Genomic DNA, 26,572 nt, shown 5'->3' with positions numbered 1-26,572 from the left:
TTTAAGCCTAGCAAGCCTTGTGCTGGTGAATTAAATCGGGCTTTATGCCTAGCAGGCTTATTGCCGGTGTATAAAATCAAACCTTGAGTTTAGCGGTGCCTTGTCTTGGGTGTAAAATCTGTGCTTATGCCTAGTAGGCTTTATACCGCTGATTACTTATAAATTTATGCCTAAAAGACTTCATGCTGATGTGGTATTTGAATACGTTAAACAAGCTAAATGGCCAGGTATGAATTAACTTGTTACCTGCTTAAAATAAGGTAAGTAAGTAACTTGATTATTTGTTACAAATCATGTGTGATGCAAATGAAGTATATATGTGATTATGGTATGTGTATTCGGTCTTATGATCAAATGATATGAATATTATGGATTTGGTCTTTGAATATGTGTATACAAGACCATGTATATTTGGCCATATGGATAGTTCATCTACGTGATGTTATATTACGAATTTTGAGCTTGTGTATATGAGTGTATGTACATTTGGTTATATATTGACATCTTGATTTTGAAGGTTGGTTTATAATTAATTATTTTGATTATATGAGCATTCGGTCAAGGAGGAATTGGTCTTTGAAATTATATGTTATATATGTATGGAATTAAAAGCTTGAAATTAAATGTGATTACAAAATGTATAACTTGAATTATTTGATTGAAATGATTTAGTATTGAGATGATATTATGCATTAATTGTTTAATTTTCTTAAGGCTTACTAAGTTAAGTTAGCTTACTCTGTGTATTTTTGTTTACTCTGTTTTATAGATTTTGGATTCAAGTTACAAGCTCGGGGATCGTCAGCAAAGTTCATCACACTATCCACTGCTTCAGTATTTATATTGTTGAACTTGAACTATGGCATGTATAGGCTGGAACATACTTTTTAAATGTTGGATTTTGGTTTGTATGTAAATAAGCCATGCGAAAATGGCTTGTTTATTCATGATAAGTTTGGTTTTAAGTTTTGAATATGTTATGGACATGTTTGTTTGTGGTTTTGATGTTGCGGCTATTATATGTGTTTATATGTGAACCATGGTTAATATATTGTTAATGTTGATAAAGTTATGCCAAATTATATGTGATTGATATAATTGGTTTGATGTGAAATTGTGGTTGGATATTTTGTTGAATGATATGCTTGATATATAAATGGGATATATTAGGTAAATGGTTATGATTTGAAGTACTGATATTTGGTTATGTGATGAAGTGGGTAAGGATATATATATGTCTTTGATCATTGATTTTAAATATGACTTTAGGTGTGTGAATAACATGTGAAATAACCATGTTTTGATTCGGCAATAAGGTGAATTAGTTTTTGGTGGATGTTAGATAAATTGGGATAACATGTATTTGATATTAAAAGTGGATTGTTTTGGATATATGGATACATATATATGCATATTTAGCGGAATATGTGAATGTTGAATTAGTTTTGAAACATAACTACTGTTACTTTGCTTGATAAGTGATAATAATATGTGTGATTATTTAGTTTAGTTCTTCGAAATGTTTTATGCGTGTAAAGCGATAGACTATAATGGAAGTTGACATCAAATAAGGCATATGTATTTTTGTATGTTATATATATATTCGGCTATAGTTTTAATAAATGACCATATGAATAGTAACTTAGGTTATTAATGAGTAACTTGGTTGATATGTTTTAATCCTTATGCTTATGTTCGGCCTTTTAATAACGATTATGGTGGAATGTTATTTAATTTATGTGTAACCTGTAAAATTTAATTTGATTTAGTATTTATTCAAATGTGATGTATTAAGATAATTAATTTCTACGTATATCCATGAATGTCCGAAAGTTGTGGTTCGTTTGGTAATACCTCGTAACCCCTTTCCGCCGATAGATACGGGTTAGGGGTGTTACAGGTATTCAAGACTGGATGACGCTTTATGGGCATTGTGGACAATATAACTCCATTAGGGATGTCGTAGTATCAATTGGTTTTTGGGAAGGCATGGCGCTTGCCAATTAAAATGGAACACAAAGCAGTGTGGGCAATTAAGCAAGTGAACATGGACTATGAAGCTGCTGGAAAGAAAAGGCTGTTGGATATCACTGAACTAGAGGAGATTAGGTGAAATGCCTATGAAAACACTGCAATCTACAAGGAAAAGACTAAATGATGGCATGAAAAAATTATTTTTTAGCGACTAGCGGGTCAACAAATTTTATTATTGAATTCTAGACTAAAACTGCACCCGAGTAAATTGCGCTCACGTTGGTCAGACCGTTCGAAGTTGTCAAAGTATTTCCTCATGGTGAAGTCACAATCAAAGATTTACATGATGGACACTAATTCAAAGTGAATGGTCAACAATTGAAACATTATATTGGGAATATTGATCAAAAGAAGACAAAGGCCATTAAATTGGTCGAACAATTTTAATTTTTAATTTTTCTTCAATTTATTACTAGGTAATTTTATTTTATTTTTGCTTCTGCTCAAGATGTTTTATAATTTTTATTTTTATTTTTGCAAAATAATTAGGTACCATTTTCGACGCACTTGGGCTTTATTGTCAATGCAGTTCTACTATTGTACTATCATTTCTGACTCAGCAAGAATGAGGGCAGATCAGAAATTTAAGTTCCCATCGTTGATCAAAAGTCACCTAGACATTTGTTTTTTCTGAGCGGGTGCAATCCTCATTGGACGTAATTATTCCCACCAGTTTTATTTCCCTTCAAAAAATCACGTCTAAACCCCTCTTCATTGTGTCGACTGTGAAACACCCAAGCAACCATTTTTATTCACTTTCTCTTCCCCAAGGTCGTACCTTTATACCTTTAAATCATCTTCACTTTAGAAAACAAACAAAATATGGAAAGAATGAGATGATCGGTCAAGAAAGACACTAAACCTATTACAGAACACTCATCCTTTGCAACTGCAGTTTGGGAGTTGGAATGCTCCATGCCAACGGAGAAAAAAGACACTAAAGCGGTTAAGGATTGGTTTCAAAACAACATCTTAAAGTGCAACTTCCACCTAGAACGGGGCATTCTCCTTTTGCAACAACAAGACTTTCGCAAACAAGTTTCCAAAACCATCTCTAAGTTGAAGCAGCAAACTTTCTGCATGCATCCTGGAAGCTATTCTCCTTCATTGGTATGTTTGTTTTACGCTAACCTTTATGACCATGAGTTGGAGTTTATCTTTGTTCGAGAAGGTTTAATCCCGTGGAATGCTACAAAAATCAATGAGTTGTACAACACTAAGGTGGATGTCGACGAACACTCCAAGTTTATTGAGGATATCACAGATGACAAAAGAGTCCTATTGGCGAGGGATTTACGTGTTGAAGGAGCATTGTGGACGGGTTCACATCAAAAGAATTATATGATGCACCGCCGCTTTCTGACACTGCAAAGAAAAATCTAGTATTATTTTGTCAACTGCAGGTTACTGCCATCCACTCACCACAGTCAACCTCGATAGAATGTGCCTCATAAATTCTATTGTCAAGGGAAAAAAGATTGATGTCGGTGCAATACTCCACCAAGAAATTGTTGACTACGCTGCAAGCCAAACTGGAATTTTGGTTTTCCCATCGTTGGTGATGCTACTGTACCGCAGAAAAGGATCGTGCCCTATGATGATGATGAAGTCTTGGAAAGTAAGGGTCTGATCAATGAAGCATCTAGTGAAAGAATAATTCGTGGCAAAGATATGCTGACAATGAAGGAGGCAGAGACTAGCAAGACAAGGAAGGCCAAAACTAAGGTAGAACCAAGGGAACGAACCTGACTGCAAAGACATCGTTGTTGTGCAAAATGAAGGATATTGAGAAGTTGGCCAATTCCATCAGCAAGTTTTGATTCTATGAAAGAAATTGAAAGTTTCTATGAATATATGTTGGAAGTATATGATGATTTAGCATGAAATTAGAGCTTTAAATTATTTATATGCTGATTTTATTGAAAGAATTGAATAGAAAGTGAATGTTTGGGGCCTAATGGTGAAAGAGTTTGAAGTTAGGGTTTTATGTGAAAATTCTAAATTTAAATAGTTGTGAAATAACTTATAATGTCTAGGTAAAGTATTAATTGAGAAAAAAATTAGTTTAATTGAGGGGTTAGTTGAGCAAGGATTAGATTGTATGAACTGTGAAATTTGGGGCAAAATGGAAATCAACATTTTTCACTAAAACAATTTTGGACAGTAGCAATAGTCTAACTTTGAAAAATAAAAAAAAAAGTATAAATCGAATTAGAGAATGAATAAAATATTAAATTAAATCTTATTGAGTCTAGTTTCTTATAGAAGAAATGGTGAAAGCAATGGAATTGTAAGTAATGAGATATAATCAATTTAGTGGGACAAGATCAGAATGATTCTGGGTTCCCCTGTTCTGACTTTCAAAAATCATCAAAAATTGGAGAAAAATAATTAGGAGCTTAAATTTACATGTTTAAAATTATTAATGAGTCTATTTTCAATAGAAACAAATGGAAACATCATCCTAATTCCGTACAAGGTGATAATTAATTTTTAGTGAAGAAGGGTGGAACTGTGAGACAGCAGAACAGGGGTAAATTTAAAGAATAAACTGTACTAATTGGATAAACAAAAAATTCTTAAAATTTAATTTTAAGAAGGTATATGAGTCTAGTTTCAGGGAAAATTAGAAGATCCTAATTTGGATTTCTGTAGCTCAAGATAAAAATAATTTAGTGACTATGACATGGATAGACAACATTGAATATACATAGGTAAATAGTGAAATTTCAGATAATGTTACTTATAAGCGGGTTATAAATATTAAGGATGTGAAATAGAATGAATGTGAAGTCAATACTGATAAGTGAAAAATTTTATATTATAGATCAGTAAATCGAGGATAAACAAGGAAAAGAGAAAATTCTGGAATAGTTCTAGAAATCTCTACCACTACTACAAATTGTTCCGGGTAAGTTCGTACGGTTAAATTATTAAATTTCAATATTATTTTATGAATGGTGATTAATATTTATGTATGTTAATAGAGGATATGGACAGATTGCAAAATTGGTTCTACGCTTATACCAGGGCCTATAACAACTCTATTGTAGCCACATTACATCAGTTATGCCCTACCCCACTCCCAGAATTTCTAGTGTTCCCACCGATTATTCATGTGTATGAACCATCCTTCGAGGAAAATGACCTAGGGAACCGACATAGATAGGGAGAATCCCCTCTTATTGTGTACATCTCTGATGTTGAGAAAGAAGATGATAACCTGGTCGACGGTGACTCCATTGCTGGTTAAGGAGCACCTGTTGTTGAGGAGGAAGTTGTTGTGAAAGAGGAGGACGTCCGTGTTGAAGTTGTGAACGAGAATGCTAAGGAAGAAAATACTGAAATAGAAGCTACTGAGAAAGAATCTATTGAGGACATTGTCAATGTATCTGAGTTTGTAGGTGTAACTACTAATAATCTGGTGTGAGATGGAGCTAGACTGGCGAAAGTTGCAAAGGTAACTAGTGAGGAGCACCACAACTCATTGGCGATAGTGGTCTATACTGGACCACTCAAGGTGACCTCTCTTATACAAGAAGCAACCAATGCTACCAAGGCAGCATCGAAAACTGAGGAGTGATCCAATAACTGTGCGAAGCCTAAAGAAAATAAGAGAAAGCACTCCAAAGACAAAAAGCGCAAGAAGGAGGAGAAAAAAAGAAGGAAGAAGAAACATCGTGGAGCCACATTGATGGCCAAAGAAAACTGAGTTAGTTTATTTAAGTTGTAGCTGTAGTATTCATGCATTGCATGTAGCTATAATTTTCATTTTATTAGTGCACATTATCATTACATTTTTATTGTCATTCCATTTTAATGATAGTGCATTGAGGACAATGCGAACTTTAAGTTTTGGGGAATGCATATGGGTTTTGGGACACCCACATTTCAATTTTTTTTTTGAAACATTCAAGGTTTATTCATGGTTAATGTAAATGTGTTTGAAAATTTTTGTTACGTTTGATGTTTAATTCTTGAATCATGTGAACTATCAATGAATGAGTTGATAAATTTGACTGAATGTTGTATCTTCAATTCTTTGATGAATGATTTAGGTTGCATTAGTAATGGATGACTAGAAGCATTCCTTGAATCTTGAATAAATCAACCTTTTACAGCTACTCAAATGTATATATAGTTATGAATAAGAGACACTCCAAAGTGGGTGTATTGTGAAATGTTAAAGGGGGAACACTCCAATGCAAGCATTAGAAAAATGAATCTGGCCAAAGGCTGTCGCTACACGAGTGTGTGTCGGTGCAATTACGTACTCTTTAAGGGTTTGTTGCATTCCATCGTTACTTCTTAGGAACAAGGGTACAGTAATTCAATTGTATCCCTCGTTTACAGAAAAAGAAAGAGAGAGAGAAAGAAACATGTATTGTACAATAAATGCTGTATTGGTAGATAGAATTTAGGATTTAAATTTTGATACTGGTTTTGATGAAGTTGCAATCTTATTCATTCATACTTATGTATTGTCAATGCAATATTTTGTGATTTCAATATGACTCATTCATTGGGATTTTAGGTGATTCAAGTTGCTAGAATGTTCATTTGCCTTAGCGAATTCTTGTGTAGCCTTGCTAGTTTCTGTTTTACTTGTGGGCAAGTAAAAACTCAAGTTTGGGTGTGATAGTACTAGAAAGAACATATTTTTTCTCCCTACTTTTGGTTAATTTGTACCCATTTAGTTATCTTTAGTACATATTTTAGCATTGTCAGTTCAGTAAATTGCATTTTATAACTCAATGGATTTCAGTCTGTTTATCCTTAAATTTGTCATGTTTTGGTACTGATGTCTCTGCATGACTATTTTCAGATTGTGCCCAAAATTGCCGCTGCACCTGACAGTTGTCCGTATAACAACAAAGAAGTGAGAATTGTCTAGTCTAGAACAACTAACTTGTATGTAAAGAGGCAACATGAGTCTAATGAAAGGATACCTGTGCTATCTGGATAAATATTAATATATTTACATAAAAAGAATGATGGGAGAAGAGCATCTTCTTCAACCTTTCTTTTGAAGCTTTTTAGCTATAGCGGCTTAAATGTCCTACGGGTGAACTGACGTGAACGAGATGTAGGTTTAAGGAGCCCTATGTGGGACATAAGAGGGAGTTGAGAGATCAAGTCAAGATTTTCGAGGAATAGTTCTCTCCACTTGTTTCTTTTATATTTCTTTTTTAAACAATGGTGATTACTTTCTATTTCATATTTGTATGGAAGTACACATGATTTCTGGGTTAAATGTTATTTTATTCAATCTTGTTTCTACTATTTAATCTTCGAGTTTGAATGTCTTTAGCATGGAAATGTAATTACGATCGCTGACACTAGAAAGTACAGTGACAGTTCAAGATAACAATCATGATAACGGAAGTTGCTTGAGGATTAGAGGAATTTAATCCACTTGTTCTTAATAGTGTTCCATTTCCAGCATCGAAAGGTGTGGTTTATGTGCATGTTTAAGTCTAAGATTGAATATAGAAGTTAAGCTTGGAAAGATATTTATTGTAATTTAATGCATCGACAATCACCTATCCTTTTTACCTTGTGAGCACTTAGTATTCTGTTGAATATTCACATTGGGGATCCTATTTTCTCACTATTATATTTTATCTTATTATTTTCAAGTTATTGCTTTGACATCTACTCTCACAATTTATCTCATTTCATCTATTTATTGTACTGACATTGATAGAAAAAGAAAACCATCCTTGTGGGATCGATATCCGACAGACTCATATCTGTCTACTATACTTACATCAACAGTTACGCTTGCAAACTATTACTGTGACATTAAATAGCTAACCAAATTGGTATTTGTAACACCCGTAACCCGTATTCGACACCAGAATAAGGTTACAAAGCATTATCGGACAGTACATCTCATTCACATACATTTGTACATTCATAATCAAAATCTATTCACAATGTCCTTTATAAGGCTCTATGAGACCTTTAAACATTCTTAAAAGTGGTTCGGGACTAAACCAATAACATTTACAAACTTTGAGAAACTTAGAAAAATTTTCAACATTAAAAGTTCACACGCCTGTGTGAACAGGCCATGTGCCTCACATGGCCACCAGACACGCCTATGTCACAAGCCGTGTGAAAACAGGGCATACATTCTGACCTGCACCACACAGCCAGAGACACGCCTGTGTGCCACGGCCGTGGGAAAATTAGGGAGGTTACTGACTTGGGTCACAAGGCCGACCATGTGCCCATGTGTCTAGCCTGTGTACCCTTTGAAATGGCCACACACGCCCGTGTGTGAACCCATGTGATATACACGGCCAGCAGACATGCCTATGTGTCTAGGGCGTGCCAAACCTGTAGGGTATATTGACTTAATTCATAGGGCTACCCCAGGGGACACACGGCCATGTGGCATGGCCATGTGTCACATACGGCTGAGACACACGCTCGTGTCTCTGCCCTTGTGGACAAAAATAGGCCATTTGTAAAGCCAATTTTCCACCCTTTCCACAAGCACACATAGAAACCAAAATAGCACCATTTCAATACATCTTTAAGCAACCGAAAACATGCCAATTCATACTCATATCATGCCATCTATTCAAAACCATTTAAACCACTCAATTCCATATTCAAAACATACAAAATAATTATGCCAAAATTATCAAAACTTATCTAATTTCCAAATGCATTAACTCATCAACTTATTCACTACTTCAAGTCACTTAATACACCATTTCGTCATCTCAAATCAAACCATAATATGCCAACTTCCAAGCATTAGTACATCAATTAATAACCAATCAAAAGAGAAACCATTTAGCTATGTCAACAACTATGGTAAACATACCAAAACACAAGGTAACTTATAATTCACATATATCACCTAATAAGCACATAATTCAAGCCAACTTAATGGCCATACACACCAACATTTACAAGCCAAATCTCATGGCTATAGTCGTGGCTCAAAACATACCAAAAATGACACTAGCCTATGCATGCCATATACCCTATATACAAAGCTCCAAAAGTACCAACAAATAGTCGATAGTGTAATGATGGTTCCCGATGATCCCCGATGTCCGAGATAGCTTTGAAAATCTATAAAACATGGAAAGAACACACAAAGTAAGCTTTAAAAGCTTAGTAACCTATATACAAATAAATTTATCATATGAATAACAACATTTCCATCAATAGGCCAAGTACAAGTAAACACATATAGATACAAAAACCTTTCTCAATAACACATATGCATTTTCTCATGTAAACTCATCAATTACTTCAATTTTTAACACTCGTATGAATCTCGTACGTACCTGAGTCATTTAACTCATTAACACATTCTTTCTCGACTTGTTTTTGCCCGTTGAACCACTCGGAATAGTTAAAGACTCAGAAATCACATAAGCTCGTACAATGACATATCCCAGATATGGTTTTACATGTTATCACATATCGATGCCACTATCCCAGACAGGGTCTTACACGAATCAATATACGATGCCAATGTCCCAAGCATGGTCTTACACATAATCACAATACAATGCCAATGTCCCAGATATGGTCTTACATGTAATCACAACTCAATAACCTAATGTCATGACATACGTATCCTATGCTATTCCTAAGGTTTGTATGAGACTTTCAGATGTCATAACTTTGTCGATTCTCACTCGTATTTGCTCGTTCAACATTCATAGAAATTCATTCATAATAAAACATATATAATTCATTGTAAAGACATTTATTTTCATATGAACATACCTCGTAGTCAAAAATAACGGACGGGGTCGACTATTCAATAACTTTTGTTTTCCCCCGATCTAAATCCAATTTCTTTCTTTCTTGATCTATATGTATTCAAAATTAATCCATTTATTCAACCACTCATTCAGTTTCATCCAAAAACACATAATTTAGCCAATTTTCACATTGGCCATAAACTTTTACATTTATTACAGTTTGGTCCTTATTTCACAAAATCAAAAATTACACAATTTCTTTCTAATTTCATGCTAGCCAAATTTTATATAGCTTCATAGCAGCCCATATTTCCATTTATTACATGCTTTTAACCACACATTTTTATCTTTTCACTATTTAATCCCTTTTATGCAATTCCACTAAAAATGACTTTACAAAACATGATAATCTATCAACAAATACTCATTTTCCATTATAAAACATACAAGATCTCAATAATTCATCAATGGCACTTCACAAAATCATCAAAAATTTTAGAAATTAGGGTACGGGCTAGCTAGTACCCAAAGCAACGATAACAAAAATGTAGAAATCATCAAAAATCGAGCAAAGTATGTAACATCCTGATTTTCGGGTTTTTCGCGATTCTTGATATTTTAAGTAAGTTTCTAAAATTTGGTATGTGATTATGGAATTCATAATTTGGGTATGTAAATGGGCTTATGGAAGGCCCATGAGATGGCCAAAACCTGGGGGAATTTTTAAATTTTGGACTTAGGAGTTAGGGGTTCTAGCTAGGTGCCCTTATATAAAGTTGTGGGTAAAATGTATCACAAAAAGAGCGTTAGTAAAGTGGCAAGGGTGACGCCACTAAGCTCCTAAAAAGGTGGCATGTGGAGCATAGGGGAAGACCTGGGATCGATTCCCTATGTTGGCAAATAAGAGTATTTATTTTTATGTGCAGGAAGGGTTAGTGTTGGAACCTAAGTGGATTCTGTAAGAGGAGAGTTGGATCAAGTCAAATGCATAGATTAAGGAGGGATAAGGGGAGAGATTTTAGGGATTTGATATGGAGATAGAGTTGGCCGAATAAGGGAGATTGGAGAGGGGATTTTCGGTAGAGGGGTTTTAGTTAGGGATTTTCGGCACTTAGGTATTGGTGTGCCGTTTTCTCCCTAAAGGATTAGTCTTTTTCTATCTTTTTCTTTTGCAGCCGAATCTACCATCTCCTCTTCCATCTTTTCTTCCTTCTCCTTCTTTCAAACCAGCCCACTATTCCCTCCATTCACCCATTGTTTCTTTCCTTTATCTCTACTTCAAATACCGCAAAAAGTCAAATCAGTGAAGATAGGGGGTGCCGATTCTTTGTGACCAACAACCTTTTCTTTCCTTTTCAATTGTTGGCGTTCAATTCCTTTACCTTTTAGGCGTATAGATTCAAGAGAAGAAAGACTGTGGTAAGTGCTCGAACTCTAAACGATTCCTAGAGTAACTTTTGGCCAAAAGCCGAAACCCCTCTAGTTTAGGGAGGTGGCCGAATATGGGTATAGGCCTTATGGGATCTTCTTTTAATATTTTTTTGGTTTATTTAGTGGAGGGGTAGCAAGGTGTAGTGTCAAATTGGAGTAGCTTGGATCACCGGAGTGGCTAGACCTAGTCATCAATCGCGGCAAGGTAAGATTCCTAAGGCCACTATAGATGGTGGCCGAATGTGTAAGTATTAATATTAGATGATTCTTGTTTTGGGTCAATTAATGGAAGCTGATTTATTAATGATGTAATATAGGAGAAATCGTGTAGGAGATCTCGTCGAGGAATATCGCCAAACAGGTGTGTAACGAACCCTTTTTCATAGCTTAAAGCGATAAATGCCGAAAAGCCGAAATGTCAAAATTCTGGCATTTCGAGGACTTATGAGCAAGCGAACACTCACTTGTTAGTTAGAATCGATGAGATGATGTTCGGGAACAATGGAAATGGTAAGAATGTGATTTTTGGCATTCTCGGTAAGTTGGGCCTCGAGGGGCCGAAATGGGGCCCATTGGGCTTTCGGGCCCATTTGGGTAAAATTGGTAGAATATGAAAACTGGTTAAATTGCACATCGAGACTGATAAAACCATCATGGAATATAGGCTAAATGGGCCTAGATGATGAAATCGGCTAAGTAGGGCCCACTAAGGGTTTTAGGCCCAATAACTCAATTTCGCTAAAAATGTCACTGTTTGCACACATGAATCGTTAGAAACCGTTAATGAACATGGAAACCCTAATTCTCGGTAAAATTATAGAATTACCCTTATAATATGAAAATGACCGTTTTACCCCTAAGTAAAAATGACCATTATACCCCTAGGGTTTAAATATGAATTTAATACATGGGATTTTGATAAACATGGTATGTATGATATGCACATGACATGTATGATATGCACATGATGTATTCATAAATGCATTGGGTTGGGTTTTTATATGGATGGAGGAAGTGTAAAATGGCTTATGCCCTAGTTATGATAAAGGGCTTATGCCCCAGTTATGATAAAGGGCTTATGCCCCAGTTATTAAAAGGGCTTATGCCCCAGTTATTAAAAGGGCTTTGCCCCAGTTATTAAAAGAGGCTAGGCCTCCAGTTAAATGATAAAGCAGCTATGTTGACAGTGGAGAGTTATGGCGGGGTGGGTCGAGTTAATCCCCACATGGTGTGTTGGTTGGTACGAGTAGAGAGTAGCGGATGGTGGGTTGAGTAGTCTCCCCAAATGGGCTTGCATTCTCTCATTGACATTACATGTGATATTGAAATGGGCCTATGGGCCATACCGTTTACAGTAAAGGCTTCGGCCCAGTAATATGAAATATGAAAAGGCTTCGGCCCAGTGTTACGAAATATGAAGTGTGAAAAGGGCTATGGCCCAGTACATGTTGGATTGATTTGGGCTTAGGCCCAACAGTCGTTATTGTTTTGGGCTCGAAGGGGCTTGTTGCTGTGAGTTTCCAAACTCACCCCCTTTCCTTAACCTTGCAGGTGAGCCTTGATGTGGGGACTTGGGCCGAAGGGGATTCAGAGTAGCCACGGTGATCGCCTTTGGACTTTTAAATAAGCGTTGGTTTTCATTAAATTTCCTTTAATTATTATTTATTTTTGGGTTGTAATAAGGCCATTTTAACTTTCCTTTTATTTCTTTTCGGGATTATTTTAATTTTAATAACTTTAAACCTAGTTGATAATTATTCAAATGGGCTAGACTTAGGACGTGTTTTCAAAACGATACTTGTTTTCAAAATAGCTCAACGCAACGATTAATCGATTTATCAAAGACGTCCACTTAAACAATTTTAAACTCGATATAACAAAGTGTGGCTATGGTTGTGGGCATGTCTAGGATTGGATCCAATCAAAGAGCTTGGTACTTAGCGACCTTCATGGCTCACCTCCTCTGTCTCGGATACCTACCGGTGCCCGACTTAGTACACTTTGTTAACTCAACAAAATATATGGTTTTTAAAACACTAAGATGGAACGTGGGTTTTCAACTCCAATGTGGCACGTCAGATTCTGCCATAATGTTTGGGCCGGGTTTGGGGTGTTACAAAGTACATGCCTTAATCAAAGATATAAAGAGCCAAACCCTAGAAGAGTATAAATGGTGTTTTTCACTTGCAAAAATCGGCTAAAGTATGAAAGATGGACAAAGATCATGTTTGGCTATAGTTTTATTAACTTAATTATCAGATTCTAAATTTACCCTTAATGAAAACATTATAAAACCACCGAATATATGCCCATTTATGACCATTTAAACACCCAATGGTCTAATATCAACATAAGGACCTTTCATTTAATAAGCCATGGCAATTAAGCACTTTTAACAAGTGGAATGCAACTTTTCCATTTTACACGATTTAGTCTTTTTTTCTCTCAAATTGAGCTATTAAACGATAAAATTAGCTCACAAAATTTTTACACATATATATTCACATGCTGTAAACACCAAAAATAATATTAAAAAATTTTACGACCTCAGATTTGTGGTTCCAAAACTACTATTTTGATTTAGCTAAAATCAGGATGTTACAATATCCGCCTGATAGTTTCCTTTGGCACTTAGAATGAGTGTATTCCTAATAGTGTTTAAGTTAAGGGTGGTTTAATGACAAATCATTATGTTGGTTGGAATAGGATCACAACCGAGTGGAGAGATGACTATGAAAGGAGTACTCGCCAAAGGCGTAGTGCTCCATGTTATTAAGGTGACTGTGCTAGTTGCATTGTAAGTGTAGTAATTAGGGACCCTCTGGTTAGGGTAACTAGATATTGTCTATATTGGACTCTTTTGTGTATTCTCATTTACAGCTATAAACCCTAATAAATATATTTTTGAAAGAGAGTGACACGTGTCAGGGGAACATGGGTCTTATATGTAAATATATATTAGTTAAATGGGTTTGAAAAAAGGGAGTTTTTCCTTCTTCCTTCCATTGGGACGTTGCTTTGGGCTTCCCCTAGAAGTTAAATACAATTTGCTATCTTTGAGCTGAAACTAAAGATCATATATGAAGTAGGAGATTTCATTATATCCTGGGTGAGTATTTTAGTTATGCATGAGGAATCTGGAAGAGTAAGTCTATTAACTTTGGTGAACAGTAAGATTAAAAAAAAAATGGGCTTTGTATGGCTTGTTAATGTTTGAGAAAATGATGGTAAATTGTATATGAATAGGCTTTGATGATGTTTTTATGTTCTTTGAGTAGCTACTGATTGCAAGACAGGTGTTGGGATTTGACGTTCAAGCTACTGAAAGTACGTTTCCAAGTGAATACTATTCAAATGAAAATATATATATGAAAATGATCAAAATGCAAATCAGAAATCATGAAAAGTACAGAAAGAAGGTAACATATATAAGATTGGAAGAATAAAATTAGGTCATGACTGATTGATATTAATATAATTATCTAAGTATAAGTCAAGAACTAAAGGTAAGAAATTATCTGGCATATGAATGAGTTTAGGTAAGTGAACAACATGGTTAATTTATCCCTTTGGAGCCTCTGGTAAGGGAGTTTTTGCTAACCAGACTAGCAAGTCACAACATGATTGAAATGAAAGACCATGTCGTTTTGACCCATGACATCCTATGGTAGGAAAACACTCATGGCATAGCCTTCAATAAATTAATGATTGAATTGGATGATCGCAATACATGATGTGTGTGTAAGGCCATTAGGCTGAGTCTCATGGCAGCAAAGAAAATAAAATGATATGATAAGAATGATTCATTGCATAACCTTCAACATGAGTATTAAAATGGCAGATCACGATACATGAATGTATACGTAAGATCATGAGGTTAGGACTTATGGCAGAAAATAAAATGATAGTGTTTTTTGTTTAGCCTGAATGGTGTAGTCTGTCATGAATTTTTGGCAAGATATGAATAAGTCAGATAGTTTTGTAATAAGCATAGCTGAGGTAAAGTATTACTATGCTCAAGGTTAATGGTCGAGTAAGATTTGTTAATTAATCAAATAAGTTATCGAAAAGAGCCGTGTAGTTGCAATATGGTGAAGACATTTACCAAGATGATATGAAATGGTTTGATATATATTTATAATTGTGTAAGATTAAGGATCTTCCATTTAAAGTTATCTATATTATGATGAATGGTTGAATTAGAGTTATTTGTAATCTATCAAATCACGATTGTCTGGGGTTTAATGACCTCTCTTGAAATCATAAGAAATCTGCAAAATGGGTACTCATAATATATGTATCCTTGAAGAAATGGACGTGAAATTCATTTGAATGGTCCAAGTAGTATCTTTTCAGTATCAATACGTGTGGTATAGAATTAAAGTATGTTTGAATGTCATTTTTAAGGCATTCAGTTCAATGAAAGTATTCGTTGAAGACATATGTATCCGCCTAAGGTAAATGTCAGTGAATAATTATTTGAAATAAGAGTATGGCTGAAGGCATGGGGGGTTGGAAGTGGATTATGAGGATATGAACTGTTAAGAAATTATTATTGTGACAAAAATTTATGAAAGGTTTGAAAGGATTTCTCAGTTAACTAGATAAGGAAGATTTAGTAGGATAAGAGCATGATAACTGGCATATAAGAGAAGGATGAGATTGTGGTGGTAATCGTTGGAATTAGTTATGTAGAATAATGGTTGCCATACAGGAGTTCGTACAAGGTTGCTAAGTATCCATCAATGTATTGTTATGATCTATATTCTAGTAATCGTGAAGAGTATATAAAAGATTGAAGAAGAGAGTATGTATATAAGAGATTAGATGAGTTTGAATTTCATGTTAAGTTGTGTATAGCTATGTATTATGTTGAAGAATATCTAGATGAATGTATCTAGAATTTGAGGTAGGAGTTCTAAAGGCTGTATGATTGAGGATCAAAAATTTCCAGTATGAATCGTGTCAGCATATAAGGGACTAGGATGTAGTTCTATGTTTAATCACCAAGGTGCAAAAATAATTGATAGGCCCTAAAGGCGTATTCTAATGGATGAACTGTGTGGTGGGTTCTGTATATAGCTATGACGTGTTCAATTTGGCTCTTAAATGTGAGCACTGTAATTAGAGTGATTTAAGATATCTATTAATTATATGGTAAGTGCAGGACCAAGTTAAGACAAGACTGAAAGTGATAATCTGAAGAGACGTAAATGGAATATCATTGGGAAGATGCTTTGAATATAAGTTGGAATTTGACCATTCGAAGAGGATCCATTAATTAAGATTAGCTTGGGTTGAACTTAAGTTTACCAATGAAGTTTCAAATGCCTTGGTATGCAAAATATACTAATAAATAACCAAATAGATTAAAGAACAATTGAAGAGATAGTGGGATGGATGAACTCTCATTGAAAGAACAAATCTGAAAAGTTTGCGTCTGATAACTTGAAGGACGGCATCTGTTTGTGGGTAGTGAAAGTTATGATTAGGTATGAGAAGTAATTCTGAACATTGGTTTGCAAGAATACGGGCAAGGAACTATGACCAAGGTGAATTGAAAGAGATTCCTAAGAAAATGATGATAGTGATACATGACAATAATGGGTTTAGACTATGATATAGTAGATAGAAGGAATGAATATGTCCTACAATTTATGTGATGCTCTTTGTGGTAGACAGTTGATGTTAAAAGAAGAGAAGCTCGAACTGATGAACTATCTTTCACTTTAAGGAAACAATGACCAAGGTATAAGTGATTAATTCTCACTAAGTTCTTACTAACTTGCATTAATTACACTCATTAGTTCAGGTTGAGTGAGATTTTGTGTCAGGAGGAACGATACGAGGACTTCACTAAGGAAGTGGCAAATCAGGCTATTATGCATACAGAGCAAGCTTGGTGGCGTGTTCCAAGTTTGAAGGTTACCCAAATACCCATAGTTGGGCTAATTGTATTAGACTTAGGATTTTAGATTGGAATATTTTTCTAACTAAATACCATGTGTTGTAGTTGTAATTGCTTATTGCATATGCATAATTAATTGATTTGGAGTCACTGTGGTTAAGCTAGAATAAATTGGGAAATTACATGTGTAAAATAAGTTTTGTATGCATTTGCGTGCTAATACCCAAAACCTAAATTTAGCAAATTGGATCGGGTTGAGGGTGTTATAGTTTGCATGTGCTGCGGAATACAAGAGGGAATTTTTGAAAGGTTTAAATGAAGTTAGGATCTGGGAAATGGGGATTTTTGTTAGATATCATCATACAACATTGTTGTGTTGAAATCGTGATGTGTAAAGCTCTGGTCCTTGTGGAGGGGACATTAAGGTGTTTGAGCATCAATGCTGTGAATGGAAAAATGGAGGAATGGGTGGAGGAATATGTGGAAATGGAATTCCTAGTAGTAGGGGTGAGCAAGATTTGATTTGACTCAAAAAAATTGAAAAAAAGTTTGAATTTTGAATTATTTGAATCAAGTTAAATGAATCAACTCATTTTTCAAGTTTGAACCAAGTTAAAATTTTGAATTCGAATAATTCGAATGAACTGAATACAAACTTTATTATTTTAAAATTTAAATTTATATTCTCTAGGCTCAATTCATTTTACTTTACCCTATTTCCCCTCAATGCCCTGCCAACCCTACCTTACTTTACCCTATTTCATTTCAAAGCCCTATCAGCCCCACTATTTTCCTAATATCCCCCAAAGTCTAGGCTCCATTGTCTATTCTTCTTCTTCAATTCAAACTTGAGACTCCCAAATGAAAAATTTATTACTCTTATCTAAAAGAACCCTAAATTAAACCCTCCATTCTTTTTTCTTCTTCATCAGTTCATTCAAACCCCCCAAATCAAAATCCCTACCTCCATTCTTCTTCTTCTTCAATTCATTGAGCTTTCTTACGTTAGGCAAATTACTCACCATCTTCGGTTTCTGGCTACTCCAAAACTGGTGTTCCTTCTAGTTGACACCGCTCCATTCTCTTCAATCTTAACCTCGACATTTCTACATCTTCCAAGTTTCAAGTTTGTCCAAAAACACTAACAATATATATAATATTTGTTAATGATATATTTGTATTTACCTGTCATTGGTGGCATTATTTAGTAAAAAATGTGAGCATAGGAAGGGAATAAAAGCTGTAAAGTGCAGATATTAAGTTGAAATTATGCAGATAAGAAGGTGAGTGAAAATTTTCAACTTTTTAAAGCTGCACATGGGGGATCCTTTACGAGGATTGAATCTACGAAAGTATAACAAAAATATCAAACCCATTGTAACAGTTCGTTTTCAGTAAAATCAGAACAATGGTATTGGGACCACAAATTCGATGTGAAAATATTGATTTTATTATTATTTTAATGTACATGGTGTTTCAGTAGTTTCGTGTTAAAATTTTGTTTAGAAATTGTCTTTTGCATGCTTAATTTCATAAAAAAATGACTAAATTGAAAATGGTGAAAAAGTGAAGTGCTACTAGTTAAAGGTATCTATTAGCTATGAAATTAATTTGTTAAGGGATTTAAATGATAATTAAACCGTTATTCTTATGAGTGGAAAAATATGGACACCTTATTAAGTGATTTATACGTTAATTACTAAGGGTAATTATGTAAATTAGTAAATAAGTTAAAGTAAATTAAAAGAAAAATAAAACCAATCATCTTTAATCTGTCTTCTTCCACCAAAAAACCAAATAAAAAACCTCCATGGAAGCTTGCTAGGTTCGGCTAGGAGTATCCATTGCATGTGAGTATAATTTCATCCTGTTTTTAATGATTTTTATGTTTTTTGGATCGTTGTAACTTAATCTAGCTAGCCCAAAGACTAATTTGCAGAATTGTTAAAGTTTTAGGGTTTTTCTATGAACATATTTGTGTGGTTCTTGAAATTTATTGAAAGATTATAAGTCCTTGTTAAATAAACAACTGTTGTAAAGTGATTTCTGATGAAATTATCATTTAGGGACTTATTTGTAAAAGTAGTAGAGGTACATGGTGAAATTGTGAAATAATGATTTGTATGAGCTGATATGTGTTTAGAATAAATTCAGCAAGCATGGGTTAGGGATGAAATTTTGTAAATTTCCATTTACGAGCTTAAGGACTAAATTGTAAAGAAGTTAAAATATTAGGCGCAAAAATGTAAATTTGAAAAAAGTATGAAATTTGGATTAAATAGTACGTGCATTAAATAGATTGAATTTTTATATATAGATCAAGAAGACCTCGTACGGATTTAGATCAGGGTAAAGTTAAAGCTTCAAATTAGTCGCCTCTGTTTCTACGCCTTAATCATCGAGGTAAGTTCGTATGATTATATATCGTGTAATGCTTAGTTTTGATCTATTTTAATATGTTTATTTCTATGTAACTAAATAATGTAAATCCAATGATGTTAGGATGACTATCGAGCCCCATTTGAACCTTAGGAATTCATAGGCTACAAATGACATGTCATTAGGATTTTCATGTTTCAAGTATTGGTCTTAAATGTTCTACCGTTGGCTGAGGTCCTACATTTGTTGCAAATACTCCATAGCTCATTTGAGCAGCATTGTATAGCTTACATTCCAACCCATAGCTCATGTGAGCAGGCCCATTTCACATAAAGATTACAGTTATATGTTTAGTACACTTAGTGTAAGCTATCCCGCGTATTTGATGATTTTCTAAACGGTTCAATAGGAATGAAAAGGAAAGGAATGGTAAGTGTTCAATATGAACCCTGATATGTATTTACGAAAAGGATTGAATTGGTGAGTTACATTGAAAGCATGTTATGTTAAGGAAGATGGTGAATTCAAGTGAATTATGTTCATGTGTAATGGCTTACCTATGTTAAATTCATGTGAATTATGTTTGAGTATGCTAACATGTATTGTTGTTGGTGGTTACGCTTGTGCCAAGCTTGTGATTGGATTTTATAATGCTTATTCTTAATGTTTATTAATGAAATGGTAAGTCACGTTTTATGTTTTACTAACTTACTAAGCATTATGTGCTTATGTAGTTTTCTTTTCTATGATTTATAGATAATCGGAAGCTTGTCAGAGACCTATCACACTATCCAGTGATTATATCGGTAGATTTTGATGTTTTAGTCAAAGTTATAATGGCATGTGTAGGTGGACTTATGTTTAAGGGTTAGTTGATGTTTATGGTATGTAAATGTTGCTTTAAGTTGTGGTGCATTTGGTACTTTGATGCCTTGATGGTTGATGTTAATATGGCTAAGTTGAATTAATCGGTTGAATCGACATAGGAATATGCGAGAGATAATTTAATTCAATAAGTATGTATGTGCGATAGAATGTTTACTTTATTAAATCTGTTTAGTCGGTTGAATTGGCATAGGGATATGTTCAAGAGATAAATGAAATTTTTTTAATTAGTAAATATGTTCATAAGTTAGCAAATTACTGGGTTGCCGTGAATTTATTCATAACAGCATAAGCACGAATTTAATATTTCTAAGTCAAACAGGTATAATTAATCTAACACAATAATATCATATTGATTAAATCTTAACTGAAATCGTGCATTAGAACTCTTTTATTTTATTTAAATTGTTTGCTTAGTTTTAAAATCTTAGTTTATAAATCACTCTTTTCAAACCAAAATCATTTTTACCTCACCAAAGTGTTTTAATTAATTTCATAAATATCACTTTTTACAGTCCCTATGGGTACAATAACTCGACATTTACTTGTCACTTTATTACTTGTTACGATTGTGTACACTTGCACATTTCCACCGCTCCAAGTTTTTTCTTGCGTTCTTGGGGACCTGCTTTTAAAAAACATTATTTGTGAATTTATTTTTACATTTTGGTTCTTTTATTTTCCTGTTCAATTTTACTTACTTAATTAATTCTTCTCTGATTATTTCAGGTGTTTATGAGTATTGACCAAATTATCGACTTAATCCCAGTGGACCCTGAAATAGAACGAACCTTTCGCCAACGAATAAGATAAGCGAACCAGAGAATGACCAAAGAGATGAATTTCGAGAATATCAATCAAGGAAACGGAGCAAACCTTGCTCAAAATCCTATCCTTATTGCTGATGATAGGGATAGAGCTTTACGACAATATGTCATGCCAAGTTTTAATGACCTTAATCCAGGTATTAGAAGACCTGAGATCGAGGCACAACAAATCAAGTTGAAGCCAGTCATGTTCCAGATGCTTCAGACAGTGGGCCAGTTCAGTGGAATGCCTACTGAAGATCCTCATCTTTATTTAAGACTGTTTATGGAGGGGAGCGACTCTTTCAAGCTAGCCAGAGTACCCAAAGATGCATTACGATTAAAACTGTTCCTGTACTCGCTGAGGGACAGAGCTCGAGCCTGGTTAAACTCACAGCCACCGAACTATATTTCTACATGGCAAGAGTTAGCAGAGAGATTTCTTGTGAAGTATTTCCTGCCTAGTAAGATTGCTAAGCTGAGAAATGAGATTACTGCTTTCCAACAAATGGATGATGAGTCCTTGTATGAGGCATGGGAAAGATTCAAAGCGTTATTACGAAAGTGCCCTCATCACAGAATTCCGCATTGCATCCAACTTGAGACATTTTACAATAGTCTCAACGCTCACACAAGGATGGTAGTAGATGCTTCTGCTAACGGTGCTATCTTATCTAAGTCTTACAATGAGGCTTATGAAATCATCGAGAGGATCGCCAGTAACAATTATCAGTAGCCAACCAATCGAGCAACGTCAAGAAGACGAGTTGCTGGAATCCATAAAATGGACGCTCTCACTTCACTTGCATCCCAGGTATCTTCAATATCTTCAATGTTAAAGAATCTTAGCACTAATAGGTGTAACAGTTTTGCAGCTCAACCACCTGACCAATATAAGAATATAGCCTGTGCCTATTGTGGGGAAGGACATGTGTTTGAAGAATGTCCATAAAACCTAGAATCCATGTACTACATAGGTAATCAGAACTAGAACCAAGGAAGGCAAGGGCTGCAATCCAACTTTTACAACCCATCATGGCGAAATCACCCCAATCTTTCTTGGAGTAACCAAGGGGCTAGAGGTAGTAACAACTATGCCCAACCTAGACCAACCTAGCCGCCTAGTTTTTCACAGCAAGTTCAGAAACCAGTTCAGGCTGAATCGTCCAATAGCTTAGAGAATTTATTGAAGGCATACATGGTGAAGAATGACGCCACTCTAAGGAATTTGGAGAATCAAGTGGGCCAGCTTGCTACTGAACTTAGGAACCGTCCACAAGGTGCTTTACCTAGTGATACGGAAAATCTGAGAAATATAGGGAAAGAGCATTGTAAAGCACTAACATTGAGGAGCGGAAAAACGGTAGAGCCCAACATCATTAAAGCTGAAAAGGAGCATGCTGAAGCTCAAGATTCGGAAGAAGTTCAACCGAGTATTGAAGTTCCTGTTCCACTAGAACAAGAACCTGTAATACCTGAAAAGGTAACCTCAGAACCAGCCAATTCTGATCAGCCAACCACTTTGTTAGCAGCAGAATTGTCGCCAAAGACAAATCAACCAGTACCAACTCTAGTATATAAACCTCCACCACCTTACCCTCGAAGACTACATAAGAAAAAACAGGAGGTCCAATTCAAGAAGTTCCTTGACATACTCAAGCAACTACATATCAACATCCCGTTGGTTGAAGCACTTGAACAAATGCCAAATTACGTAAAATTCATGAAAGATATCCTGTCCAAGAAGAGAAGACTTGGAGAATTTGAGACGATAGCTTTGACGAAGGAATGCAGTGCGTATCTTTAAGACAAATTACCCCCTAAGCTGAAGGATCCTGGGTGTTTTACCATACCATGCAACATTGGAGTAGCTTATTGTGGTAAGGCACTATGTGACTTGGGCGCAAGTATCAACTTGATGCCTATGTCCATATTTAAGAAGTTGGGGATAGGTGAAGTTTGACCTACTACGGTTACACTTTAGCTAGCAGATCGATCCTTAGCACATTCAGAAGGAAAAATCGAGGATGTATTGGTACGTATAGATAAGTTTATCTTTCCTGCTAATTTTGTAATTTTAGTTTTCGAAGCAGACAAAGAAAAACCAATTATCCTAGGGAGACCTTTCTTAGCAACCGGAAGGACACTTATTGATGTGTAGAAGGGCGAACTTACTATGCGCGTTCAGGACGATCAGGTAACATTTAACGTTTTCAAGTCAATGCGATTTCCTGACACAATAGATGATTGTTCTGCAGTATCCGACTTAGAGGATTTCATAATGGAGAAGGAATTTAACTCTGTTGAGGATCCTCTGGAAAGAATTTTGACATCAGACCCTCCAAGTGATGAAGAGGAGGATGGAAACTTAGCTTTGCTAGAAGTAATCAAAAGGGATTAAATCCACAATCCCGTTTTGAATCTTTGGATTTAAAGGAGAGAGTTTATACACAGCCAAAAGAGTCAATCGAGGAGCCACTTAAACTAGAACTCAAGGTATTACCTTCTCATTTAAAATATGTTTATTTAGGTGACACTTCTACTCTAGTTGTGATTGTTTCAACAGAGTTAACTACTGAGCAAGAAGAGAAACTTATCTTAGTTCTGAAACAACTTAAGAAGGCTATCGGATGGACCATAGCCGATATTTGAGGTATTAGTCCATCTGTATGCATGCACAAGATTATCCTAGAAGATGATGAAAAAGGGATGATCGATGGACAACGAAGGCTGAACCCCATCATGAAGGACGTAGTGAAAAAATAGATTATCAAGTAGTTAGATTCGGGTATCATTTACCCCATCTCAGACAGTTCATGGGTAAGTCCAGTCCAGTGCGTACCAAAGAAAAGAGGTATCACGGTCATAGAGAACGGGAATAACGAGTTGATACCGACTAGAACAGTTACGGGATGGAGAATCTGCATCGATTACCAGAAGCTAAACAAGGCAACTAGGAAGGATCACTTCCCTTTGTCATTCTTAGACCAGATGCTGGATAGACTCGCGAGGCGAGATTACTACTATTTTCTCGATGGATCCTCAGGGTACAACCAGATTACAGTAGCACCAAAAGATCAACACAATACCACATTCACCTACTCGTACGGTACATTTGCATTGAGACACATGCCATTTGGTTTATGTAATGCACCTGCTACATTTCAAAGATGTATGATGTCTATTTTCACTGACATGGTTGAGAAATTTCTGGAAGTTTTCATGGACGACTTTTCAGTGTTTAGAGATAAGTACGATGATTGCTTAGCCAATCTGGCTAAGGTACTTAGGCGATGTAAAGAGACAAACCTTGTCCTTAACTGGGAAAAGTGCCATTTTGTGGCACGAGAAGGTATCGTTTTGGGGCATCGGATAACAAGACATGGGATCAAGGTAGACAGAGCAAAAGTAAATGTTATTGAGAAACTCCCACCTCCAACATTTATAAAGGGTGTTAGGAGCTTTTTGGGCCACGCCGGGTTCTATCGAAGATTTATCAAGGACTTCTCCAAAGTTGCTAAACCTTTATGCAAATTATTGGAGAAAGACAAGATATTCAAATTTAATGAGGAATGCTTAAAAGCTTTCAATGACTTAAAGAATTGATTAGTCATGGCACCCATAATTGTCACACCAGACTGGGACTTGCCATTTGAATTGATGTGTGACTCAAGTGACTTCGCAATAGGAGCTGTCATGGGCCAGTGAAGGAACAAAGTTTTTCATCCCATCTACTATGCAAGTCGAACTCTGACAGGAGCTCAGTTAAACTATACGGTAACAGAAAAAGAGTTCCTTGCTATCGTATTTGCTTGCGACAAGTTTCGATCTTATCTTGTAGGTACCAAGGTAACTATCTATACAGACCACTCGGCAATTAAATATTTACTTTCCAAGAAAGACGCTAAGCCGAGGTTGATCCTGTAACACCCCGAACCCGAGACCATCGTCGGTGTCGGACACGAGGGGTTAACGAGACAAATCCTCTTAAAGTACCGACCAATTTGGCATTTCAGACAAGTGGAAAAGCTGCGTCACCGTCGCTTTAAAAATCATATCTCGAGTTTCAAAACTCGAAACCGATTCCGTAAATTTTCCACAATTTAGACTCATATATCCATCCATGGATTTATTTCTAGAATTTTTGGTCGGGCTAATTGGTACAGTTTATTAGTTAAAATCACCCATCTTCTTGAAATCTCTTCGATGCCTGTTGAAGAGACTTTCCGAGGACCTTTTGAAATTCTCCGGTTCCCACATCAACTTTTTGATTCTCCTTTCTAAGCTCTTCTTTACAAGCTCGCTCAACAAGTACTACGAACTCTCGTATTTCGAGAATGCCAACAAACATCCTTATATCATCATTCAGCCCATCCTCAAAGCGTTTACACATAATAGCTTGGACGAAACACATTCCGGCGTATCTCTGAGTCTAACAAATTTTCGCTCGTAGTCGAGAGCGGACATAGAGCCTTGCTTAAGATCAAGAAATTCCTTTCATTTTGGTCGATGAATCTCGATCGATATACTTCTTTGAACTCGGTTTGGAAAAACTCCCAAGTTACTTGCTCCCTAGGCACAACCGAAGTCGAGTACTCCACCAATAGTAGGCGGAATCGCGTAGCAAGGAGATAGTACACTTTAAGCACTCATCGGTGTACAAGATAGCTCATCGAGCACCGGATAGTGTTGTCCAACCAAAATTCAGCTTGCTCGGCATCGTCGTCATCCGTAGCTTTAAATTCGGTGGCCCCATGTTTTTGAATCTGTCATTGGGGCTTACTTGACCTTATTTGGTCGATTCTCGGAGGTATTGTAGGTCGGGGTTGCATTAGTCGGGAATGGAGGTTGTGGAGCAGTCGTGTTAGTTCGAATGTATTGGTTGAACCAATCATTCATCACGCTATAAAAGGCTTGCCTAGCCTCATCATTCGGATTGTTGGCCATAGGTTGAGAGTCCACGGCCATTGTCCCTTATCGGAGCAGCGCCACACTCTCCACATCATCATCTATTGCTCGGTGGGATCGGGATCCATTGCTATAAACAAACAAAAATTCGAATGTCGTAAATCACCACACTATCAATTATCACTTAATGGCATGTATAGCTAGACCCCAAACATATCACGGTAGTCCTAGAATCGACTAAACCGTGGCTCGATACCAATAAAATTATAACACCCGAACTCGAGACCATCGCGGATTGTCGGACACGAGGGTTAACGAGACAAATCCTCTTAAAGTACCGACCAATTTGGCATTTCCAGACAGTGGAAAACTGCATCACTGTCGCCTTAAAAATCATATCTCGAGTTTCAAAACTGGAAACCGATTCCGTAAATTTTCCACAATTTAGACTCATATATCCATCCATGTATTTATTTCTAGAA

At 35.8% G+C, this 26,572-nt stretch overlaps 1 non-coding gene across 1 annotated transcript; it reads right to left on the bottom strand.

The window, feature by feature from the left end:
- Positions 1–21,657: 21,657 nt before the first annotated feature.
- On the bottom strand, positions 21,658–21,764 carry LOC128280105 (small nucleolar RNA R71). Its single transcript, XR_008270287.1, has one exon. It is a non-coding gene; the product is annotated as a small nucleolar RNA R71 (small nucleolar RNA).
- Positions 21,765–26,572: the final 4,808 nt, after the last annotated feature.

This window comes from Gossypium arboreum, chromosome 8 (genome assembly GCF_025698485.1).
Source record: "Gossypium arboreum isolate Shixiya-1 chromosome 8, ASM2569848v2, whole genome shotgun sequence".
NCBI lineage: Eukaryota > Viridiplantae > Streptophyta > Magnoliopsida > Malvales > Malvaceae > Gossypium > Gossypium arboreum.
Note: the sequence above shows the minus strand (reverse complement) of the source record. Positions and strands in the feature narration are given on the sequence as shown.